Source organism: Mauremys reevesii, unplaced genomic scaffold (genome assembly GCF_016161935.1).
Source record: "Mauremys reevesii isolate NIE-2019 unplaced genomic scaffold, ASM1616193v1 Contig178, whole genome shotgun sequence".
Lineage (NCBI taxonomy): Eukaryota > Metazoa > Chordata > Testudines > Geoemydidae > Mauremys > Mauremys reevesii.
Window position 1 is genome coordinate 11,131 of NW_024100802.1, and position 9,099 is coordinate 20,229.

Consider the following 9,099-nt stretch of genomic DNA (forward strand, 5'->3'; position numbering starts at 1 on the left):
CACACCTTATCACACATCAGAGAATCCACACAGGAGAGAAGGCCTACACATGCGCTGAGTGCGGAAAAGCTTCAATCGGCGCTCACACCTTATCACACATCAGAGAATCCACACAGGAGAGAATGCCTACAAATGCGCTGAGTGCGGGAAAAGCTTCAGTCAGCGCTCAAGCCTTATCACACATCAGAGAATCCACACAGGAGAGATGCCCTACAGATGCGCTGAATGCGGGAAAAGCGTCACTCTGCGCTCAAGCCTTATCACACATCAGAGAATCCACACAGGAGAAGCCCTACACGTGCGCTGAGTGCAGGAAAAGCTTCAGTCGGCGCTCAAACCTTATCACACATCAGAGAATCCACACTGGGGAGAAGCCCTACACGTGCTCTGAGTGCTGGATAAGCTTCAGTCAGCGCTCAAGCCTTATCACACATCAGAGAATCCACACAGGAGAGAAGCCCTACACGTGCTCTGAGTGCTGGAAAAGCTTCACTCGGCGCTCAAGCCTTTTCACACATCAGAGAATCCACACAGGGGAGAGGCCCTACACATGCGCTGAGTGCGGGAAAAGCTTCAGTCTGCGCTCAAACCTTATCACACATCAGAGAATCCACACAGGGGAGAGGCCCTACACATGCGCTGAGTGCGGGAAAAGCTTCAGTCTGCGCTCAATCCTTATCACACATCAGAGAATTCACACAGGAGAGACGCCCCATACGTGCGCTGAGTGTGGGAAAAGCTTCCGTCTGCGCTCAAACCTTATCATACATCAGAGAATCCAAACAGGAGAAGCCCTACACATGCTCCGAGTGCAGGAAAAGCTTCAATCGGCGCTAACACCTTATAGCACATCAGCGAAACCAAACAGGAGAGATGCCCTACACATGCTCTGGAGTGCAGGAAAAGCTTCAATCGGCACTCACACCTTATCACACATCAGAGAATCCACACAGGAGAGAAGCCCTACACATGCGCTGAGTGCGGGAAATGCTTCATTCAGCGCTCAATCCTTATCAGACATCAGAGAATCCACACAGGCGAGACACCCTACACGTGCTCTGAGTGCGGGAAAAGCTTCATTCAGCGCTCACACCTTATCACACATCAGAGAATCCACACAGGAGAAACGCCCTACACATGCTCTGAGTGCAGGAAAAGCTTCAGTCAGCGCTCAAGCCTTATCACACATCAGAGAATCCATACAGCAGAGACGCCCCGTACGTGCGCTGAGTGCGGGAAAAGCTTCAGTCGGCGCTCAAGCCTTATCACACATCAGAAAATCCACGCAGGGGAGAAGCCCTACACATGCTCTGAGTGCGGGAAAAGCTTCAGTCGGCGCTCACACCTTATCACACATCAGAGAATCCACACAGGAGAGACGCCCTACACATGCGCTGAGTGCGGGAAAAGCTTCAGTCGGCGCTCAAGCCTTATCACACATCAGAGAATCCACACAGGAGAGACGCCCTACACGTGCGCTGAGTGCGAGAAAAGCTTCAGTCGGCGCTCACACCTTATTAGACATCAGAGAATCCACACATGAGAGACACCCTACACGTGCTCTGAGTGCGGGAAAAGTTTCATTGAGCACTCAGACTTTGTCAGACATCGTAGAATCCACAGTGAGAGTGACCCTACACATGCTCTGCATTTGGGAAAAGCTTCAATCAGATGTCATTCCCTATTAGATATCAGTAAATCCAAATTGGAGAGAACTGTAAGAAATGCCTTTATTAGGGCTTCCCACAGATTTGTTTTAAAATAAATTACATTTGCTAATTCCAATATAGTGATCTTTGCACCATCTTCACTGTGGTCTCTCAGCTCTGCCGGATGAGTTGCCTGCTTCTGACTTTTGCAGTTCACCCTTCTTTGGGGTCAGTCCTGTGATCTTTTCTGTCAGCTCCTTTCCTTTTGACTTGTAGGGCGTGTGTCCCTCCAGCCAGGAATTTCATCAGCTCCAGGTGGGAGAGAGGGTTGATGCCAACAAGCTACCCTGAGGCAAAAGTTACCTGTGCCTTACATCCACTAGGACTGTACATGGAATTGGGTGCTCAAGTTAGTGATTTTGGTGTAAAAAGACAATTATAGTTGTAGAGCAGAAGCAGGCCAGGGAGTGAACCGAACAGACAATGATCAAGTGATCTCTCTCCTGCCATCCATCTCCATCCTCTGACAAACAGAGGCTAGGGACACCATTCCTTACCCATCCTGCCTAATAGCCATTAATGGACTTAACCTCCATGAATTTATCCAGTTTTCTTTTAAACCCTGTTATAGTCCTAGCCTTCACACCCTCCTCAGGTAAGGAGTTCCACAGGTTAACGGTGCACTGTGTGAAGAAGAACTTCCTTTTATTTGTTTTAAACCTGCTGCCTATTATTTTCATTTTGTGACCCCTAGTTCTTGTATTATGGGAATAAATAAATAACTTTTCCTTATCTATTTTCTCCACATCACTCATGATTTTATATACCTCTATCATATTCCCTCTTAGTCTCCTCTTTTCCAAGCTGAAAAGCCCTAGCCTCTTTAATCTCTCCTCATATGGGACCCGTTCCAAACCCCTAATCATTTTAATTGCCCTTCTCTGAACCTTTTCTAATGCCAGTATATCTTTTTTGAGATGAGACGACCACATCTGTACATAGAATTCAAGATGTGGGCATACCATGGAGTTATATAAGGGTAATAATATAGTCAGTCTTATTCTCTATCCCTTTTTTAATGATTCCCAACATCCTGTTTGCTTTTTTGACCGCCTCTGTACACTGCGTGGGCATCTTCAGAGAACTATCCACGATGACTCCAAGATCTTTTTCCTGATTTGTTGTAACTAAATTAGTCCCGATCATATTTTATGTATAATTGGAGTTATTTTTTCCAATATGCATTACTTTACATTTATCCACATTAAATTTCATGTGCCATTTTGTTGCCCAATCACTTAGTTTTGTGAGATCTTTATTAAGTTCTTCACAGTCTGCTTTGGTCTTAACTATCTTGAGCAGTTTAGTATCATCTGCAAACTTTGCCACCTCAATGTTTACCCCTTTCTCCAGATCGTTTATGAATAAGGTGAATAGGATTGGTCCTAGGACTAACCCTTGGGGAACACCATTAGTTACCCCTCTCCATTCTGAGAATATACCATTAATTCCTACCCTTTGTTCCCTGTCTTTTAACCAGTTCTCAATCCATGAAAGGACCTTCCCTTTTATCCCATGACAACTTAATTTATGTAAGAGCCTTTGGTGAGGGACCTTGCCAAAGGCTTTCTGGAAATCTAAGTACACTATGTCCACTGGATCCCCTTGTCCACATGTTTGTTGACCCCTCAAAGAACTCTAATAGATTAGTAAGACACGATTTCCCTTTACGGAAACCGTGTTGACTTTTGCCCAACAATTTATGTTCTTCTATGTGTCTGACAATTTTATTCTTTACTATTGTTTCAACTAATTTGCCCGGTACCGATGTTAGACTTACTGGTCTGTAATTGCTGGGATCACCTCTAGAGCCCTTTTAAAATATTGGCATTACATTAGCTAACTTCCAGTCATTGGGTACCGAAGCCGATTCAAAGGACAGGTTACAAACCATAGTTAATAGTTCCGCAACTTCACATTTGAGTTCTTTCAGAACTCTTGGGCGAATGCCATCTGGTCCTGGTGACTTGTTAATGTTGAGTTTATCAATTAATTCCAAAACCTGCTCTAGTGACACTTCAGTCTGTGACAGTTCCTCAGATTTGTCACCTACAATTTGGCAATGTTTATGCTCCTTTCTAGGATTTGATTTCCACTTTTTAAAGGAAGTCTTTTTGTCTCTCACTGCTTCTTTTACATGGTTGTTAAGCCCCGGTGGGTCTTTTTTAGTTCTTTTACTGTGTTTCTTAAATTGGGGTATACATTTAAGTTGGGCCTCTATTATTGTGTCGTTAAAGTGTCCATGCAGCTTACAGGAATTTCACTTTAGTCACTGTACCTTTTAATTTCTGTTTAACTAACCCCCTCATTTTTGTAAACTTCCAATATAATAAATTAAATGCCACAGCGTAGTGCATTTGAGATGTTCTTCCCACCACAGGGATGTAAAATGTTATTATATTATGCCGTTTATTTCGAGCAACTGCAGTTATTCGAGAGTACAGACAGGCAGAGTTTCCCCTCCCGAGGTAGGTCTCGGTTAGATAAACAATTAAGGCAAGCATTTATACCTTTGCGACATACAGTAAGGAGCAACAACTGCATTTTGTTTGTACATATTCCTTTCTGATAGCTTACTTCTCTCAGCAATTTCTGCTACAATCTGCATTCTATTCTTATCTAACACAAGGTTGAAAACCAGCATCTCTTACAGTTCTTTTCCGCTCGCCCACGCCCTGCTTGGAAGTCTCCCGTTATTAGCTGTTAGTTAGCCTGGTAAATATCAAGTCCCTGAGAAAACACAGTTATACGAAGCAAAACAAAATCACAAACAGAAATGTCATTGGAAATTCAAAAATTAAAAAGGAAAATGCAATTCCCATCACTTCATTGTATCTGGGCCATTCCTGTATCGAGAGTACCCGCTAAGGGCCCTGTGTGCTTATGGGAAACGTGGAGGAACTCATAGCACAGCCTGGACATGAAACTCAACTGCTCCCAGGTGCCACAGTAAAACCCTTTCCCTGCTGTGATGTTGATGATTTTATGAAAATATGCTAATGGGTGTGAATATAATGTAACTGGAACATGCTTCATGCAAAAGGTCTCTTGTGCAGTATCATTACAAAGCTTATTATCTACTGTGTGTGTTCAGCCTATTTGTATGAACCGATCTTTCCTGTACCTGAAGCTAGAAATATAAACTATAACTCTGAGGTCCTGTTCTAATGATGCAAAGTGTGGGCCATTAACCAGGACAATTGACTGGAGATGGCTCTGTCCTGCACCATCTGTGAGTCAGGCCAGGAACAATGAAGGCTTGGGGTCTCACAGGGCATGTGACCATGTCACCTGGTACAGGAATCCATCTTAAACCTCGGGCTTTTCCCCAGGAGAGAGACAAAAGATTCCTGCCTTGTACCAAAGCTGTTTAAGGGTGGAACAGAAGAAAGGTGGCTGCAGTCATGAGAAATCCCGAGCTACCACCTGAGCTGGAAAAAGGACTATACCAGGTGCAAAGATTGGGCTCAGACAAGAAATAAGTCTAGTCTGCAAAAGAAGCTTATTGGAAGATCTCTGAGGGTGAGATTTTATCTGTATTGAGTTTCATACTGTATTAGTCTTAGACTTGCATGTTTTTGTTTTATTTTGCTCTATGGAGAATACAAACTCCACAGAGAAGGAAAAGTTAATGCCTTAGAAAAATCTGTGTGTGTTAGAGTGTCTAGGAACCACTCTCCTATAGCTTCTTTTCTCTGATTTCCTTTAGAAAATCTGAAGTAGGAGCAGAAAACCATTGTCTTTTCTGAGGTGTGAGCTCAGGACCTACTGAGTATGAGACTGACATGCTGCCAACTATGCTAAGAAGGCCCAGGAAAATGTTTAGGCTCAGTGCATATAGGATCCTCCTACAGCAGTGACTGGAGCAGGAAGGAACTGGAAGAAGCAGAGATCTGGTGCCCACAGACCTGTCCTAGCCTCTTTCTCAGCAGCAAAGAAATCAATTTGCCCTTCCAGTGAACAATCTGCTGGAACTAATGGAAGCACAGGGGGGATGTTTCTAAAGTATGCACCCACCTCTACATTTTAGAACTTACTCTCCTTTTTCTAGTGTAGCACTTTGTATATGAATTAGGCAAAACAAACTACACAGGTAAGAGAAAAAAGGGCTTGAGAGAAAGCTTGAACTCATAACCCCAACAGATGGCCCCTCTGCACTAACCAGTTGCACCCCTGAATATGTTTTTTAAACACATTTGGGAAGCAGGCAGTTATCAGTCTCTGTGGTTCACACCTTTGCCTGGTAATTGAAAGGCTGCTGGTTCAAACTTAACTCAAGATGCGGCTTTTCAGCGATGAGACTCCAGTACATTTTAACAGGAAGAAAATCTCCTCTATTCTGGCTTTGCCCCATTAGACTCCTTCTGCCCATCTTCTCCCCCTCCCCCAGTCTCTTTCCTTCCCCACTGGGGCCATGCAGAGAGGAGCCCCAGTCAGTCTCTGTCACAGAGAGTCTGTATCCCATAAAGGGAGGGAGGGGTCTCTCTAAAACACTGATAATGGGGAGGGAGTGGTGTGCGTGGTTAGGGAGATAGGATGGAGAGCTAACAGTGGGGCACAGAGAGATTCCCCAGATTTGGGAGATCCCTGCTGCCCCTATCAGCCAGCTGTGAGAAGAACAACTGTTGGCATGGAGGGTCTCCACATGCTGCCGCCCCAACTGCCAACTCTGCCAACTGTGGCAATGGGAGCTGCGGGGGTGGAGTCTGTGGGTAGCAGTGCGCAGAGACGCCCCCGGCCCTCCAGCTTAGGGGCTGCGGGTTGCTTTTGGGAGATGCCCGAGGTAAATGCTGCACCCTTCACCCTCTCCTGCAACCCCTGCCCCAGCCCAGACCCCACACCTGCACCCAACCTCCCTCCAAGAGCCTGCCCCCCACACTGCCTCCTTCACCACAACCCCCTGACTGAGCCCAGACCCTGCACCCAAACTCTCCCAGAGCCCAACCCCTCTCCCTCCCACAACCAAACTCCTTCCCAGAGCCTTACACAGGTGTGTGTGGCAGGTGGGGCAGGACTTGGTCCCATTCTGGGCACCACCAAAAATTATACAAACCTGCCACCTCTGTCCAGCCCAATCTTCTGCTGATGCACCTCAGCCCACACCCGTGCAGGGTTTGAAGCTTCCGTTGCTTAAATTCCAGGACACGGAGGGTTTTCAGCTCCCCTTTGCCCAGAGGGAACCTTCACCCCACTCCTAACCAGGTTCTTGTCCATGGGATCACTGTAGGGGGGCTGGGTCCCTCGGTGTCTTTTCTCTGTCTAGGACAGGCCTGGGTGCAATAACTGGGGGCATCTGAGCACCCAGGACCTTCTGTGGTCCCATCTGCCATTGACTCCAGCCTTTTTTCTATCCATCGTCAGCACCATCCCAAGCCAGCAGCACTCGCCTCAAAAAGACAGAGTCCAGTGGCACCTTACAGACTAACAGACGTATTGGAGCATAAGCTTCCATGGGTGAATCCCACTTCGTCAGATGAATGTAGTGGAAATTTGCAGGGGCAGGTATAAATATGCAGGCAAGAATCAGTCTAGAGATAAGGAGGTTAGTTCAATCAGGGAGGATGAGACCCTCTTCTAGCAGTTGAGGTGTGATCACCAAGGGAGGAGAAACTGCTTTTGTAGTTGGCTAGCCAGTCACAGAATTCCCACTCCATTCATCTGACGAAGTGGGGATTCACCCATGAAAGCTCATGCTCCAATACGTCTGTTAGTCTAGAAGGTGCCACAGGACTCTGTCGCCTTTTACAGATCCAGACTAACACGGCTACCCTCTGATACTCAAAAGACAGTGTCCCCTGCTGGGAGTAAATCATTGACCCCTCTCCTCCTGAGCACTGACTGCCCCTCTGTTTCCTTGCCTCTCAGTCTGTGCAAATGGGACCTTTCCTCCAGTGCTGGAGGATTCGCCCTTCTCATCTACCATTGTCCCAAGCAGCACAGCGGGTGGGAATCTTAAATGTACCGAGGTGACTTAGGAGCAGAACCCCCCCAGACCTTCCATGCAATTGTCACTTGCCCCTCACTGAGCAGGACTGAAACTGGTGCAGGAGACTGGTGGGCCACATCCCGCTGGGCATGAGCAAAGCAGCAGGGTGAAAAAATGACCATGAAGATGCTGGGGATTGAACCCAGGGCCTCATACACGCAAAGCATGTGCTCAACCACTGAGCTACATCCCCTAGCAGGTTGTGTTTGCTATGGGTTACACTCAGAGCGCTCCTGTTTCCAGAGCATCCAGTGACCTATAAGCTTCACAAGAAGCCCATTCCTCTCTGAGGACCAATCCTGCTTTCCTGGAGGTGACTTGTTCATAGGGTCACTTTTCAGCAGGGCCAGAGTCTATGTGTGGGGCACAGAGTGTGGCTGCCCTGGTCTCAGGGTGCAGAGATACACTCAGCCATCTCCCCTGCATTGGGTTGGGGGTGCGGCAATCCCCTGCTGCAAGGTCATGGTGGGGGATGCTGTGAGCAGCTCAACACCTCACCCTAGTGGCAGAAGTGGTGTGGGGATCTCCAGGTGTTTCTAGGATCTGCTAGGCATTTCCACCTGCCTGTAAACTCCAGCTTTCCCAGCACATTCACTGCGGTGCAATTGGGTCACTGTTTCCATGGCTGAACAGCAAAGAATGGCTCCCAGTTTCCCTTCTATCGGCAGCAGGATTAGCCTGTGTCGGTGGTTAATGAGGTGGATCTAGTTGTAGATTGTTATTCATTCCCCACCTTGACAATTCACACAGTCCCATTCCCAGCACCTCAGTGATCCTGGTAGCAGGGGTTGGGTCCTGAGATTTTCAGGGTTCTTTTCCCCTCCACCTGGAGTGAACTCAGCTTTTTCCCCATCCCAGACAATCCATGAAATAGCAACAGCAGCATAAAGAAAGAGGAGGAACATCTCACGGCCAGGGCTGGATGTGCCCAGAGCCCCCTGCTTGTCCATTGTTTCCATGGAATTTGGCCCCCTGCTTTGCACAAGGGACAGAGAAAGATCTTGCTGTTCCTGTGTCTGTGCAAAGAAAATTGTGCTTCTGTATGAAAGAGAGGCGGGAAATGGCCCCATGATGGGGCAATAGCCTCAGGGTTAAGAGCAAAGGACAATGATGGGAAGGTTCACAATTGACTCATACAAAGGTGCAGGTTTGGCAGTTACACTGGGAAATTCAGGCTCAGGTTGGCCACCCTGGTCTAGGTGTAGAAGTCACAACATTTAAACTTGAAAGAGTGGCCAATTTCCCCATCATTTCACACCTTTACACCCAAACACGATGACTTTCTGAATGAACCCTCCTCGTTCAGCCAGAAGATCTTGGGGTGGATGTAGGAGTCACTGGGTAAAATTCTCTGGTCTCTGTTCTGAATCAGGTCAGAGCAGAGGTACCTAGTGATCTAGTCTG

General features: G+C 47.0%; 1 non-coding gene across 1 annotated transcript; it reads right to left on the reverse strand.

Annotated features, from left to right (window-relative positions):
* Positions 1–7,816: 7,816 nt before the first annotated feature.
* TRNAA-UGC lies at positions 7,817–7,888 on the reverse strand. Its single transcript has one exon. It is a non-coding gene; the product is annotated as a tRNA-Ala (tRNA).
* Between the last annotated feature and the right edge of the window lie 1,211 nt (positions 7,889–9,099).